Below are 17973 nucleotides of genomic sequence, written 5' to 3'. Positions count from 1 at the left end.
CTAAATATATCCTTTAAACAAGCTCATAATATTTTGATTAGTTAAAAAAACATAGCCTTGAACGTGAACAAATCTAAACACTAAAGTGTTGTAATTGTGAAAAATTGAAAAGTAACTTAAGGATGTAAACTCTGATACATCAATTCAGTGGCATGTCAACCAAATTTGAATTTTTTTAAATGACTACCAAGACAAGATCTTAATCTTATGATATAATATTCAAAAAAAACATTAAAATTACATACCTGTTGCAGTTGCATCTATATTAGTAATCTATAAAAGATGCAAAAAATCCAAAGATTTATTTACCCTGATTTATTAGATAAGCTAATTTTAGATATAGAGGAAGACCCAGATATCCTAATTTCTTTTAAATAAGACAGTTTCTTGACCATTTATCTTTTTATAATGGGGAGGACAGAAAGTTTTAAAAAAAGCATAAATCACATTATGCACAGATATAGAAATTTTTAAATTGAGCTTAAAAAATTCATTCCGTGGGGCGCCTGGGTGGCTCAGTGGGTTAGGCCGCTGCCTTTGGCTCAGGTCATGATCTCAGGTCCTGGGATCGAGTCCCGCATCGGGCTCTCTGCTCGGCAAGAAGCCTGCTTCCCTCTCTCTCTCTGCCTGCCTCTCTGTATACTTGTGATCTCTCTCTGTCAAATAAATAAATAAAATCTTTAAAAAAAAAATTCATTCCGTTTGATATTTTCTAAATCTGTGTTATGGACTAAATGCTTGTGTTCACTCAAAATTCATGTTTTAATGCCATAATGTGATGGTATTTGAAGATAGGATCTTTGGGAAGTAATTAGGATTAGATGAGGTCATGAGGGTAAGGAAATCATGATGGGACCCGTGGCTTTATAGGAAGAGGAAGATTGAATCCCACATTGAGCTCCTTGCTCAGTGGGGAGCCTGCTTCTCTCTCTGCCCTGCCTACCTTTTCACACACACTCACCGAGGAAAGGCCATGTGAGCACATGGCAAGAAAGCAGCTGTCTGTGAGCCAGAAGGAGCACTCTGACCATGACTTGAATGAGCCAGGACCTTGATCTTGGACTTCTTAGCCTCCAGAACTGGGAAATGATTTTCTATTGTTTAAGTCACATGGTCTGTAATATTTTGTTATGGCAGCCTGAGCTGACCAATCAAACATATTAAGATCTGCTATATTATTCAGATGAGTGCTAAAAGAAGTCATTATCTTATATTAAACCTATGTCTTATTAGAGTGAATGAAGAATGAGTGAATAAATTTTAATGAAAAGCAAGAAATGGTAAAGATGTAATTTTTCAAGGAACAAGATATTAAAGTAGTATTAATCCCAACTCTTTTACTTGCAAATGATCAATCAACTTACTTAAGCCAAATAAGGAAATGTATTGGTTCATGCAAATGAAAAGTACAAGTTGTAGCTCCAGGTACAGCTGCATCATATAGAATCAGTTTTGTTTTTCCTATTGTGTGGATTTCCTCCTTATTAACTCCATTTCAGGAGGCTCTTTCTCCCTGATGACATAATGCCTGCTTGCTGTTTGGCAAGACTGTCCCATTTCAGGAACAACCCCAGAGGAAAGATAGCTTTTTTCCCCAATATTCCTTCAAAGGGCCTAGAATTGATGTTCATTCATCTGGGGAAAGCTGAGAAATAAAAAAAATAAAATAAATAAATAAATAAATGAAACCAGTTAAAAGAAAGTGATATAAATGAATGGTTACTATTATGGGCAGCTGGGGCTCAGTCCTGCTGGGGAGCTCTGATGCAGTAGGCCTACTGTCTATGCTGCTACCTGCCAAGTACAAACTTGTTGAATGAATGAGTAAGTTAAGCATTGCATACATGAATGAATGAGTCACTGCATTCATTAATCCACCAGTGAGTCTGTGAGTCAACGAGTGTTCAGATTATGAATAATAATTTATTAATGCATTGAATTTTCATATGTTTCTAGTTTATTCTAAATTTAATTGTCCTTCTACACCCCAAGGTGCACAGAACTTCAGCATCACTGATACCCATAATGTTTCCATCATGGACAAGGCAGGAGCCCATTTACTGGCAAAGGCATAGGCTGCATTAAGGACTTCTGAGCTTCTCCTCAGGCACTGTAATTGACCTGGTAGCTGGTCAGGAGATGGGATTCTCTTTACCTGCCCCTTACTTCAGAACAGATTGTATCTTAATGTCAAGAGACACAAAAGTACATGAAAATTATATATTCTACTCTTTTGGGCACTGTCCATTAGAGGTAAAGGACATATGATGAAAATAAAAGTTAATAAAGAAAAAATAAGTTAATTTCTTAGATTAAGTGAAAACATAGTGATTATTTCATCATTGGATCCAGAAGAAGTTAAGTGATTTGCTTGAGATCACCTCATAAAGTAGTGGCCAAGATGGGATAATAACCTTGGTCCTTTAGCTTTCAATCCAGAGTTCCAATTAAAGATTACTATTTAGGGACACCTGGATGGCTCAGTCAGTTGAGTGGCCAACTCTTGGTTTTGGCTTTAGTCATGATCTTATGGGTTATAAGATAGAGTCCAAAGTGGCTCTGCATTGGGTGGGGAGTCTACTCGTAGTTTCTCTTCCTTTTCCTCTGCCACTCCCTCTCTAAAAGAAACAAATCTTTAAAAAGAGATAAAGATTATTCTTTAAATTGTAATTTATTTTATTTTTATTTATTTTTATATTTTTTAAAGATTTTATTTATTTATTTGACAGAAAGAGATGCAGCAAGAGAAGGACCTATACAAGAGGAGGGAGCAGGAGAAGGAGAAGCAGACTTCCCACTGAGCAGAGAGCCTGATTGGGACTCGATTCCAGGACCCTGTGATCATGACTTGAGCTGAAGCAGATGTTTAATGACTGAGCCACCCAGGTGCCCTATTTTATTTATTTATTTTTTAAAGATTTTATTTATTTATTTGACAGAGAGAGAGAGAGAGAGGTTACAAGTAGGCATAGAGGCAGGTGGCGGTGGGGGGAGCAGGCTCCCTGCTGAGCAGAGAGCCCAATGTGGGGCTGGATATCAGTACCCTGGGATCATGACCTGAGCTGAAGGCAGAGGCTTAACCCACTGAGCCACCCAGGCGCCCCCTACTTTATTTTTTAAAATATTTTATTTATTAAAGAGAAAGAGAGAGCCAGACCAAGGGCAGAGGAGAGGGAGAAACAGAGAGCAGGGAGCCCGATAAAGGCAGGGCTCAATCCCAAGACTCTGGCATCATGACCTAAGCCCAAAGCAATTAACCGAATAAGCCATCTGGGCACCCCTTAATTTCAATTTAATCAATGATTATATTGTTTGATAATTTTACAACCCTCATTGTACATCAGAAGCATGAAGAACTTTGTTCAAAAATTCTTATGTCTACAACAAAGCTCTAGACAATTAGATTTAGTTGGTCTAGGGTGAGGCTTTGGTATTTTTAAAAAATGATTTTAATGTGCAGCCAGTGCTAATATTCACTAAGAAAGTTGGTGATAAGGATACCAAAAAAAAGAAAAGAAAGAGAAAAGAAAAGAAAAGAAAAAGTCCTTTTCAAAGGTTTATTCAAAAGAATCAGATAATCAATCACACTTTACTATGTCCTGCTTGTGTATTCAAACAGTGAATACAATTTCTAAGCTTAATGCATTTTCTAACAGAGATCCAGCAGAGGAGACATCCAAAAAATGGCTGATGATTAAGAATAATACACTTTTCACATAGGCTGATAAAGAAGTGACTGAGCCTTCTCAACTCCCCTAGCCAAATACATTTTATTGCATTTCATTAAGACACTGACATTTAGCCAAAGTATTCCACCGAAACAGTGAAGTTGACCTTAATTGTTTTTTTGTATTCTCAAAGTTTGTTGATCCTATTATGATATTTATCTCATTTGCACTTCAGTTGAATGTGAAATGTTTGCATATTAATCCATAGGTTTTTGCTACCTATTAGCAATATGGAAGATTTAATTTAATGTTGGCTTGTTTGAGTGCCAGGAGATGTGCAGGTGAGAATGCATGCGATTCTAATCTCTCTTCATAAGCCACAGCTGAATTAGCATCACACATCAGTGTATCATCTTTTCACAGTTTATCCTTTTTCAATCAGTTTGCCGTCTCACCTTGTTAGTTCTGACAGAGGCAAAGTAGAAATGCCAAAAGCTGTTGAATAAATGTAGCATTGAGTCATATATATTTCAACTGCACACAACAGAATTCAATTGGTTTTCTTGGGTAATGCTGCTGCTCGTTTGATAGGCCTTAATTAGAACCAACGTTGCTTTTTATCTGCAAAGTTTTAGTATAAAGTAAGTGTTCATTCTTAAAAATAAAAGAGGGGGGAAAGCCCTCTTGCATTTAATCATGCTAAACAAGCTCTTTAGACAATTTGTTCAGAAATTTCTCTAATTAAAGCTTACCCTCCAGGTAATGTGGTGATCAGATCTACCAGCGGGTATAAATTAGGGACATTATGCAATTAGCACTAAGACCACAAATGGAAGGAACAGCTGGGTGGCTCCAAGGGAAGCAAATAAACAGCTCCTAGGTGGCTCCTTAATATTAAGGAGAAGGTCTTCTGTCAGAATATGCTGTGGTTCTGTGGTTCTGGTTCTTTAGCTCAGTGAATGGAGTATTTTTCTCTGAGTTCCTTTCAAAAGATTAATGTATTTGAATATATTTGAAAATTTTGTGAACAGATAAGAATATTTAACTTTAATTCAGAAGTGAATCTTAGTTTCTGTTAATTTGAAACCTCTTAAATATTGTTCAAATTCACTTCACCCTGATCTATATCTATATCTATATCTATATCTATATCTATTCAGCAGAAAAGCAAAAGTTACTTCGGTATTTGCAGAATTTTGCCTGGGAGAATCAGAAGGGAGGAGGCACATAGGCTCATGACTTTTTTTTTTTTTTTTTTTTAATAGGAGCCAAGAGCAATGACAAAGCTATGCGATTTCTCTACTTGAATCCAAGTTGGAACACTAGCCCAAATAAAAATATAGTTGGAATTTTTTGTTGAAATATCTACCTTATAGCATTTCCTTACATGCTGAGTTATACCCATTCCTCCTTATTCACACTACCTCCTTTTCCTGTTCTACCTTATTAATTTAGCTTTCTAAATTCAGTTCAAATATCACTGCTTTTAGCAGCTTTTTTTTTTTTGTAAGCCATGTTGAGTTAGATGATGTTCTTTTCTGATTTCATACCTCCCCTCTCACCTTCAACATCACAACAGTTATTCATACTTTGTATCTATAAGAAACAAGTCCATTTTCCGGAAGACTCTTTTAGGATACACAATTGAGAAGGATCTGGTATAAATGATTTTCTAACAGTAACTTTGTATTTTGTTGAATCTTCAATAGGAAGAAGAATATAGAAATGGGTTCAAAATGTTACTTCTCATGTTGCCAAAGTGGAATGTTCTTTCCAGCTAATAAAATGGGGAACAATGTCAGGATATAATGAAACATACTAGATCTCAAAGAAACTAAGAGGCAATTTTTAAAAGCTAGTTTTAGCCATTCTGAAAAGCATAAAGTAGTTAATTGGCTGCCATTTTTATTTATCAGATAGATACTCCTTTTAACAACATTTAGATTTCAACAGGGGACAGACATCTGAGCTGTTTTTAATTACAACAAATTTGACAAGGCTCATTTCATCATGGTGTCAACCTCTCTCTCCCATTGTGCTCATGGAACACCTCTTTATATGAGCAAGAGTTCTAGCTAATTAGCCAAGTTGAGGCTAGGGACAGTAAGATCTAAGCAATCAAGCCCAGTTATCATGCCAAATGCTCTTTTGAACCTCTGTCAGAGGAACTCACTCATGACAGTAAACCTCACTTTAGGGTTTCCTAGTCCAAGCCTCATTCTAGTGTCATTTGCCAGTTCTGTTAAGTCAGCAGGGCTGTGGTATTAAAACAGTGTTTCTCAGCAGTTATGTTATTGGCATTTTCAGTCAGATGACTGTTTGTTGTGGTGCCTGTTCTCTAGCATGGTAGATGTTTAGCAACTTCCCTGGCTTCCACCCACTAGAGTCCATTAGCACCCACCAGTTGTGACAACCAAAATATCTCCAGAAATTGCCAAATGTGTCCTGGGAGCATAATCATCCTCAGTTAAAAACTGCTACATTAAGCAGACCATACATAATTTGCTTTGGATTGGAATAGTTTAAATCCTAAATCTCTCTGAGCCAGAGCATTTGAGCTGCAAACCTCAGCCACCCTGGATTAGCTCATAGCATGGCCTAAATCCTTTAATCAAAGATATGTGTTCATCTGAAAGACCTGCTGGTCAGTCACAAATGCTGAGAGAATTTCATTTATGTTGAGACCAAAAGTCCCATCATAATGGATTTTATTAAGTTGCAAGAGAGATTACTTAACCAGACTAAGCCTTGTTCTTTGACAGAGCTAGTGTGCTTTCATCCAATTTACAAAACTTCTCTTCACAAATCCATTAAAGAGGCTAACATTGGAATTGAAATAGACGTGACTTTGAGAAGTGGATTTAGGGAATGAATCAAAACATTTATTGCAAATTTCAAATGTTATTTATAACATTCATTGCATATCATTTTGATTTAAAATTTGAGTGAATTTGAGAGATTACATGTGCTTGACCCTTGAGCATCCCTGAAGTAGCAACACGGAATAAAGAGCATGAGCTCAGCCCCTATCCATAACATCAGCGTAAGTGTGGGTGACTAACGCCCTCTAGACCTCGGCTTCGAGTTGTCAGGAGGAGATTGGAATGGAGAAAGGGTATCCAAACGTGGGACCTGGTTGTCATAGTTTAGTGGGGAGGGCAGAAGCCCCACACTCTGATTTAGCCACAGCAGATTTTTGTTTTGTTTTGTTTTGTTTTTAGCATTTAGCATCAAAGCTTTATTGGATTGGAATTACATATTGGACCTCGGTATACGATATTGTCACTGGTAGATGTCTTTGAAGGAGATGTTGAGATGGAGTTTGGATTACAAGGAATGTATCAGAAATCAGCACCTGGGGCGCCTGGGTGGCTCAGTGGGTTAAGCCGCTGCCTTTGGCTCAGGTCATGATCCCAGGTCCTGGGTTCGAGCCCCACATCGGGCTCTCTGCTCAGCAGGGAGCCTGCTTCCTCCTCTCTCTCTGCCTGCCTCTCTGCTTACTTGTGATTTCTCTCTGTCAAATAAATAAATAAAATCTTTAAAAAAAAAAAAAAAAAAAAAGAAATCAGCACCTGAACTGGGAAGTTAGTGAAAAGATTAAAGAGTGGGTATAATATATACATATATAATATAATATACAATACACATTATATATTATATAATATATATATATTTATATATTACATGTAATACAAATAATCATATAATACATTAAATATATATATTAGAGTTTTGTGAGGTTTTTCTTTTTTCACTTTTTTGTTTGTGTTTTATTTTGCTTTGTTTTCAATGAGGCCTTTCAAACACTTCACCTGGTTCTTTTACTTCGAGTCAAACTTGAAAAAGTACTGATGAAGGAAATTAAAATGTTGAGGAAAACAAAATAGTTAATGCAATCCTTTCTTGACCTTCCCAAATAATCTTAAAACCCCAAAGCTGTTTCCCTATTACTTTTTCTCACATAAGCCCAAAGTTATACTGCAGTATCTCAAATATTTCAGTATAAATGTTGTAGGGGTATCCCCATGCAAGGCACTCACCAATGAACAAAGTATAATTCAACTCTGGGGTATGTGTCAGGGTTAAGATAGAAATTTTTAATTCATAGTTTACACGGTGGTGGCCAATTCCTTGTTCTCTAACGTTGTCTACAAAGTCAGTAGGCTCCTATGCTCAGTTCTTTCTTAGATCATTTCTTGTCAGGCAGTAGCACCCGCGGAGTCCCTAATGTTTAAAAAGATTCCCCGTCCCGGGTCGCCTGGGTGGCTCAGTGGGTTAAGCCGCTGCCTTCGGCTCAGGTCATGATCTCAGGGTCCTGGGATCGAGTCCTGCATCGGGCTCTCTGCTCAGCAGGGAGCCTGCTTCCCTCTCTCTCTCTCTCTCTCTCTCTGCCTGCCTCTCCGTCTACTTGTGATCTCTCTCTGTCAAATAAATAAATAAAATCTTAAAAAAAAAAAAAAAAAAGATTCCCCGTCCCTTGATAATTCAACATGGGACACTGGATAGTTTGTAAGAGGTTGTGACAGAATTTGGAGGCAAGGGCGTGCATGTTGGGAATAGGATGCACTGGATACAATGAAATTCCACTAAAGTAAAAGCACTCAGATTACAGCACAGACCTCACACTGAAAGGATTTATATAGCAGTTTTGGCTTCCTCCTTAACTGAATCTACTTTGAAGAAAGCACCAAATGATACAAGTGAGCTCGTTTAACTCCACAAATTGTTCAACTTGAAGCCTAAGTAGGTTAAGCACTTAAAAAGTACATGTTCAACTCTGATTAACCCAGATATATTACTAAATCATTCCAAAGTTTTCTTTGGCATTCAAATATGTAACATTTGTGGTTTTGTAAGAAAACTTCACTGGTATCAAATTCTGGGTTCCTGATGCCCACATCAATGTCTTAAAGACATCTCAAACTCAACATGTCCTTCTCTTCCCAACCTGGTCCTTCTCTTCCCAACCTGGTCCCCTTCCATCTCCTCTCCCCTTCCTGGTCCCCGAGAAGTTACCAGGGCGTATTCATCTTGACAATTCACCCTCCTTCATCTTCTGGCCAATATTTGATCAATCATCGTTCCTTGTCAAATTCATCTCCAAAAACAACATACTTCAGAGAGTGCAGGCTCAAGACTCGGACTCTGCATGTGTTCAAAATTCTCCCACCTCCCTCATGAGTTATGTGACCTCAGCAAAGTGAGTGAACTCCTCACTGCCAAAGCTTTCCCACTCATAATAAGAGTAGAATGGGAGTGTCATATTTCACAGGAGGGCTCCACCCCAAAAAGGGGCGTAATGTTAGAATCATTTTTAAATCCCCACCTCAAAAATAAAATACAAGCTTTTGCATTTACCCTGTGATTTCAGTATGTCTTCCTTTAAACAAGTTTGCAACAGTTTCTCTAACTTGAATGCTAGTATAGCCAACTTTCTTCCGTATTACAGAGCATAATCTGGCCCCCAAATATACCAGCTGGCTTAGGTTTATGGGGCTAGCTTGAAAAAACAAACAAACAAACAAAAAAACATAGTAATGCTTTGAACTATAGGATCAAATCAGGAGACAAGTGTTTGCATTATAGGATGCATGGGGCAATTAATGGTGTCACAAAGGCATGGCTATTCAGAGCGCAGTCAACCAGAGTCCCCTGTTTTCCTCTGCTTCTGTGGTCTGCCCAGTACTGTGTCTGTTCTCAAGGGCATGAGCCTGAGTGATGAAGGAATAAGTGCATCTTTGTGATAATTCTAATGTTTTGTGTTCAGGTCATATGGGGACCTGGGCTGGTCAGGTATGCAGCAGTGAGTTAAGATATTGCCAATGGGCAGTTTAAAAGACAAGGATGAATCTCTAGTCCTGTTTTCATGTACAATACAGTAAAATGGTAGAAGAGGAAATGTGGCAGGAAGAAGCACTTATAATTTAATATGTGTATATTATATGCATATATGAATAAAGAAGAGATGATATGATCATATCTACCTCACTAGAGTTTTCAAAAGAGTAAAAGAGATAATATTTCTTTTTTTTTAAGATTTTATTTATTTATTTGACAGAGAGAGATCACAAGTAGGCAGAGAGGCAGGCAGAGAGGGAGGGGGAAGCAGGCTCCCTGCTGAGCAGAGAGCCTGATGCAGGGCTCGATTCCAGGACCCTGAGATCATGACCTGAGCCGAAGGCAGCGGCTTAACCTACTGAGCCACCCAGGCACATCCTAAAAGAGTTAATATTTCTAAGGAATTTTGAAGAGTACATGATTTTGGTGAACACGTAATAAATATTAGAGGTTTATTTTCTTTCTTACTCGTTCTCTACTAGTGAGAAGTCCAGAATCCATTCACACAGGATCATTAGTGCGCTTGAACTTCCAAGAACCAGGAGTAGTGGTAGGGAAGGAGTTGTTAATCCACCCAGGTGGAGAAAGAAAGAACTAGAAAGTCTGATTAGATCACTGTCTTTTTTTTTGTTTTGTTTTGTTTTGTTTTGTTACCTCTGCCAAATGACAGCATTATTGTATCCTCCACAGTGGTCCACTGGCATGGCAATAGTAATCTTGTTTGGCTAAGTTCCTACGAGGTGTTCAGTACTACCAAACACTCAGTCTTCCATGATGATAGGCATAGTAGTATACATTAAACACGTTTAATTATTTTCCCCCAGATTTAGACAATGCTGAATCCAGAGGGCCCTCAAGTCTCAGGCATACCCAGTGCCAAACTACCTCTCCTAAAAGAATGATGTGGCTTGATTACCAGTCTGGTCTTCTCCCAAACAATGAGGAATTTTTCTCCAGCCAATGTTACTTCATCAATACCATTCCAGTCTAGCAACACAGGTATTACTGTTTTTATGGCAAATTGTCAAGATAGGTGCAATAATTCCTTCCATCCCTGCGTGTATGGCATTTGCAATATGATTTTGTGACTCTTCCATCAAAATGGACTCTATTTCTCCTCCCTTAAAATGTGAGCTGGCCTTATGACTTGCTTTGGCCAAATAAATACAAAACAATGTTTCATGTCTTTTGAGCAAAGGCTCAGGGAGCTTTGTATATTTAATTTTAAGACTTATGCTGTTTGAATCCATTATGTGAAAAAAGTTTGAGCTTGCATTCTTTGTAATGAGAGACCATATATAGAGGAAGGTACAGCTGACCAGATAGCCCCAGGTTCAGACTCATGTATGAGGTTATCCTAACCATCCAGTAGTAGCCAGGTCCCCACTTGACTACAGCCACAGGAGCGATCCTAAGTGAGGCCAGCAGAAGATCCATCCACACCACCCCAGCCCAAATTGCTACCAGAGAAGTGTGAGCAGCTAAAAGGTGGTGGGTTTTTACCACTAAATTTGGGGATTTTTTTTTTCTTTTTAATGCACCAATACATAGCAGATACACCATTTTGGAATCCTGGAAGGAAAGTTGGGATATCTAATCCTTTTCTTTAAGAAACCTCCTTTGGTGTCTTGTGCAAATAGTTCCTTCCCTTCAGGAATTCTCTCCGGGAATAATATTCTTTCATCAAACTGTAATTATTATTTTATATTCTTCCTTGGGAAAAGTATTGCATTCTGGAATCTGTCTGTCTTGTGTGTTTCTCTTTCTTTCTATGTATGTATGTATGTATGTATCTATTTATCTATCACCTATCGATGACTTAAGAAAGATTATATATGTGGCAGTTTGCTTTCAGAGGCTGCCTTCAACTGTGAAGATAGAAGTGTCAAGCTTCATTTTTAAATTATTTTTTAAAAACTCTTTTTACTACCAACCATACATCATATGGATGTACAATAATTTATTTGTCATTATCCACTATTGGGTATTTATTATGTTTCTAAAATTTTACAACTATAATTTTATTAAGAACATAATATTACATAAATCTTATTCACATTTCTAGCCATTTCTTCAATACAGATTCCTAGAAATACAGTTACTGACTTAAAGGGTATGAATCTCTTTTTAAGCTTTTAGTGACTACTCCAAATTACTTTCCAGATAGGTCCATAGAATTTACATCACTACCAGAAATATGTAATACTACCTCTCTTTACCATTATGGGTTATCAACTTTTCAAAAATTTGCTAACGTTTGATAATGAAATATGGTATTTTTTTGTTACTACACTTTTTATTCATTCAGCAATGTTTTCATAATAGTTTTTCTCCTTTTTGAATATTTTTCTTCTATTTTTTTCTTATTTGTAAGTTAGCTCCATAAATACTTATTATTTATATTAATATGTTGAAGCATTAGATAGCTTAAAGATATATAAATGTAACTTGATACTATTTTTCATATGTGAAAAATAACTAATTTATATTTTTATCAGAAACAAAGTTTGTTTCAGGTATAGAATTAAGTGATAGATGGGAAGACTCAAACTGTAAATAATTTTGGCACACTGATTTATTTATACTCTTCTTGAAAAGAAAATCCATTTGGGATTTATCAATTTATTAATGATACTTAAAAACACAAATTTCCTTCTAGAATAGATTTTTTTTAATTTTTATTTTTTTTATATTTTTTAAAGAGTAAGTAGTTTTTAAACTCCAAATTTGTTATTTAAATTCTATCTTGATGGGTGAAATAAATAATTTAAAAATATATTTAAAAAAATTAAAAAGTTTGTTAAACAAATATTCACTGAATTGCAGAGCCCACACAATCTCCAATGTATTCTTCCATTTTTCTCATGTCTTCCAATAAGTACTGAAAGTGTTTTCTAGAGTTGAATGCATATTAATACTTCTTATAAAATTTAAGAATTTTCTTAGCTAGTTGTAAGGTTGTTTGTAGTAAAGCACTGCAAATTTGGCTTTCCAAAATAAAAAAAGAAGGAAAAATACTCAGGAGAAGATTATATCTATCTATTTTTCTATCTATCTATTTATCTATCTATATCAGAAATACTGTCCTTTTAATCTCTTGATTGAGGCAGCTAGGTTTCTCCTAAGTAAAAATGTTTGCACATCTATTTTATTTTATTTTATTTTTTTAAAGATGTTATTTAATTATTTGACAAAGAGAGAGACAGCGAGAGAGGGAACACAAGCCAGGGGAGTGTGAGAAGGAGAAACTGGCTTCCTGCGGAGCAGGAAGCCCAATGTGAGGCTCCATCCCAGGACCCTGGGATCATGACCCGAACTGAGGGCAGACGCTCAACAGTTGAGCCACCCAGGCGCCCCTACACACCTATTTTATTTTGGAAGTCTAAATGTATACTATACAAACAACAGTTATGCTGTCGATTGGTATTGATGAAAGTTTGTTTGGAGATGTTATTTCACTGGACTGTCTGGAAAGAGGTTTTAAAGAGCAATGTCTGTGTACCACCAACAAAAGTGACTGGGTGGTATAGAAACATTGCTACCTGTATCTTGCATATGAACATTTTTTTTTTTATTCTTAAGTTCTCTTCTGGAATTCAGATGGGAATTTCCACAAGAGAAAACAAACCTGGCATTCCTGACCCTCAAAATGCCTTGGCATTAGCAGTTGGGAAATGGGAATGGATAGGAAATTGTTCTTCGGGGATTGTAATGTTCATTCCCTCTCCTAGACTAACCTATTCACTTTCAGCTTTTATGCCATCGATATCAGTGTCTAAATGGATCATAAACACTATCTTGTCCTTAAAACTCTCTCTCTCTCTCTCTCTCTCTCTCTCTCTCTCACACACACACACACACACACACACACACACATAATGTAAAATCAATCTCCTTTCTCTTTCAGAGGGAAAAAAAAAACTGATTTCAAAGGGCAGAAGATATTATAAGACTTTTGGTGAATGCCTTTCTTGACTTTTTTGGGGATCTTCATTGCCTTGGGACACTGCAACCACAATTCTTTTGAAGAATTTTGGTTTAAGCACAAAGTCAAACTATTCCAATATGACCCTTTGGAGTAACAAGAATTTGAGACCCTTTTTCTTAATCTGGATAAAGTTCTCATTCTGGAACCAGGCTTTGGAACAGGGCAAGATGTACATTTCTGGCCTGATGTGAGTTGGTGCCTCTTCTCCACAGGTAAGGCTAATATCTCCTGTAGAGGAGAGTTTTCCAAACTTTTCAAGGGTATGAACTAATAGTAGCACAGCTGTCCCATAAGTTAGTCAACCAATTTAGAATAGAGGTGTCACTCTTTAAAAAGTTTATTTCTCATATATAGCTTTGTCACCTGTATTAAAATTCTTAATTCATAGGACTTTTGAAATTATTTTGAAAGTATATCCTGATATGGATTTTTCCCATCTCCACATTTCATTGAAAACTGGCTAGCTTGCAAATTACTCCTTGTGTTCTAAGAGCCCTGACTTCACTGCTGCATGACTGGGACCATGGAGGATATGAAATGAGAACTTTAAGGCAAGAATAGAAAACAGCTAAGGTATAAGATAAATACACACATAAATAATGAAAATAAATGTCACTATCCTCAGAAGAGTATATGCAGACATGAATTCCGGAGAATGTCTCTAAAATAATTTTTTTAAAAATAAAGGCCCAAGAAAATTCGTTGTTAAATCTGAACATTTAATTAAGGATCCTAAAATAGAAATTTCAAGGTGCTCATTCCTAAGATTTTGCTTGATACAAGAAACAAGCAAAACCTTAGAAATGAGTATCTTGAAATTTCTATTGCTTGAAACAATGCATCTTGTTTTATCTCAGCTTTCCTAGCACAAAAGGAAATAAGTTGACCTTTGAAAGAAAAAAAATAAAAGAATTGATTATTTTACACACCTAAGAATAATTTAAGCCTAAGACCTAAGATATGGTGCCTGCTTTATTTCAATTGTCTTTTCTTCTTAGCTAGCATTTGGATATATCAACAGATCAATAACATTTGCCTTTTTAGACTATATTCTACAAAGAAGTTTAAATTCCCCCCACATATTTTATATAAATAAACTAATGAGCATTCTGATCCTTATACAATTCTTAAATAAATATCTACGTACATATATAAATTAATACTTATCAAATCAGGGGCGCCTGGGTGGCTCAGTGGGTTAAGCCGCTGCCTTCAGCTTAGGTCATGATCCCAGGTCCTGGGTACAAGCCCCACATCGGGCTTTCTGCTCAGCAGGGAGCCTGCTTCCTCCTCTCTCTCTGCCTGCCTCTCTGCCTACTTGTGATTTCTCTCTGTCAAATAAATAAATAAAATCTTTAAAAAAAAATACTTATCAAATCAACCTCTACTCAATTAAATTATGTCTAATTATAAAGTCACCAAAAAAAAGCTGAAGAGATAAATGAGAGAATAAGGGTCCTATCACTCTCTCTGGAAGATTCTGGAAATTCATCACATGTTAACATGTTGTATTTAGCTGAGAAAGCCTTACAAAAAAACAAAACAACAACAACAAAAAAACAACAAAGAAAAAAATCATCTCTTCTCATAGCTTCACCAAATTGAAGTACGAATTAAGGCCACACATCGTTAATATTCTCACGAAATTAATTCTCCATTGGCCTTTCCCACTCCTTAGATTCCTCTACTCCATCCTCCACGATGCATTAAAAGAAAAAGAGAAACAAACCAAAAAGACCTCTAGGAAGTTTTATCAGCCAGGAGGTCTGTTTTGGTTACCAAAAAACTCACAGAATATAAACTGGAAAGGCTGCTCCCCACCTGCGGGCTTCTGCGTGGGTTCAGATCGTTGCTGTTGAAATAGACAGTTCCATTAGGTTGGTGTTAACAGTTGTCAGAGTGGCTGCATCTGTTGTGTGTGCTGGAAGTTGCTTGTGTGTGTGCATGTAAGCATGCTGTGTGCATACATATGTGTACACGTGTATGTTTGTGTGGGTAGGAAATTAACTGTTGAGCTATGTGAGCTGGCAAATGGTAAAACTTGAGGCAGAGAGGAGAGCAGATATTAGTAGTCTTGTGGGCCAGGCTGAGGGGCTTGGACTTTGTTACATGCAACAGAGAATTTAAAGCAAGGGGATAAAATTAAATTGAGCTTAGGTAGCCCACTCTGTTGCAATGTGTTACAATGAAAAGGGGATTTATAGTGAAAAAAAATAAAACACAGAAGTTAGGAGAGTTTTGCAAATGCAATGAAAACTTGAATCAAAGCCACTATAATGGGAAAAGTAAGGAGTAGAGAGTTGCAAATATCCCTTTGTAACCTAAAATATCATAATAACTAAAACATTTCCAATGTGATTTTAATTCACACATATGAGTTTGAATATCCTCACTTTAAAAAAAATCATTTCGGGTAGAGGTTATAACAGAGCTTGGTTTTGAGGCTGTATTTAAAATCAAACTATGACCTAAGACTGTAACTCAACAAGGAGATTCTAGCAATTACTCTAGACATACATGGATTTATCATTATAATATTCATTTATTAGTATTTACTTAATTGGTAGAAACTTAATATTCTGATACATATGATCAATAGACATTTGTTGATGTTAAATAACATGAATAAATAATTTCAGTTATTTCAAGTTAAATAGATCACTTATGACATAAATTATGTTTTCTTTTCAACATTGTAAAATTAGGGGTGATGGGAAAGGTCCACACTATGGCCACATAAAGGCATTAACTAATAAAGAGTGATCTTCACACCAAGTTATTCCAAAGATTAAGGCAACCTAGGTCATTTAAATTTCTAAGGCTCATTAACCTAATGATATAATTATTTCAAATGACTGTAAAGATACTGTTAGTTCACCAGGTCATAATATTTGAACATACTAGTGGCTGCTTTATGACTAGCTGGTTGGAGAGCTGAAATGGACCGGGAATGGGATTTTGAGTGGTCAATCGAAGCAGTAAGACGTTGTGTCTGTGTGCCAAAGGTATGAGGGTTTTGAATGAAATGACTAAAATGATTATATTCTGTGTAACCAGGCTACTCAGAGACAGCAAGTTAAAGCCTCCCTTGAATCTGCTGTGTATGGATTTTAATGCGTAGCCTCTTCATAACTTCCTTCCCGTCAACTGAAATAGTGACTATTACTTCCCCAACAGTCTTCTACAAAAGAAGAAAGACAGAAGGAAGAAAGGAAGGAAGGAAGGAAAGAAGGAAGGAAAATCTGTATGATTACATCTCCCAAGGATTGCTGGGGAAAACAACAAAAACAACAATAAAGCATATTGTCAAACCAAAGTGCTGAGGTAAAAGAAAATAAGAAAAACAAATAAATAATAAAATGAAATGACAGTGCTTGCTCTTAGTGTCCCCCCCCCATTTTTAAAAAACTGTGGCTATGACTTTAACTGATTTTTAATGCTGCTGCTTCTTTCTTAGACTATAATTGAGAACTATTTTTTTTAATCCATGAAATATTGCAAGGGAAGAATATATTTTAAAAGATTCAATTGGCTATTGAGTGAAATGATTAGCAAGCTTTGGGAAAATAAATTATTGAGTAATAAGAACTTGTCCATTTCCCATGGTATGTGAGTTTTAGTTTCTGACTCTCTGAGACTTGCCCAGTTATAGGTAGTCACTTAATAAAAATGAAAATCATTTTGCATGTTCCTGTTTCCAAGAAGGTGAACACAGTATGCAGGAAAAAGATTTGCTTTTAGCATTTTAAATTAAATGTACTAGAAGGTGTAATAAGATTTCTCTCAAGTTCTTTTAAATTAATATTTAATATTGTATACTCGGTGTTAAAATTTGGTGGTAATACAGGCTTATGAAAAGCTAATAGGTAAAACACAGAAATAAAGTGTTTGGCAGTGGTGTTAGCTCTTGACTTTTTCTCTGAGCGCAAACTACGCGAGGCTATCACAAGGGGTACAAATCAGCTGCTAAAACAAGTTTCTATCTGTCCTTACCAATGTATGGCTCCCACATGGTTTAAAAGCATCAAGTCTCTCAGCATTGGGTCAATTCAAAGATACAGAATTATGAAAAACAGCTCCAGAGGAATGAGTTCTTTTGGTGGTCCTCTGGAAACCAGTACAGACGTGCTCAGCTTACAGTTGGTCTAGACGTGCTCAGCTTAGAGTTGGTCTACTGATGGGCACATTTCTCCAGATCATATGCCCCATTTGTTGCTTGAATCAATGAAGCTAGAGACAACTTTTCAGCCTGTGGACATTGAATATAAAAGAATTTCATTAATATGCAAAGTTCTTCCTATTTCCATAATGCTATGTTAACATTTTCCTACTATGAATAATGATATGTTCAGACACTTGCTAACATATGTATCCATTTCATTACGGGTTTCAAAATAAGATGAGGTTGGAGTTAGATCATTCATGTCCTGAAAGGGAACTCATCATTTGTTAGTAGATGCATGATGTAGATGGTGATGT

This window comes from Lutra lutra, chromosome 7, assembly GCF_902655055.1.
Source record: "Lutra lutra chromosome 7, mLutLut1.2, whole genome shotgun sequence".
Taxonomy (NCBI): domain Eukaryota; kingdom Metazoa; phylum Chordata; class Mammalia; order Carnivora; family Mustelidae; genus Lutra; species Lutra lutra.
This window is presented reverse-complemented; position numbering follows the sequence as displayed.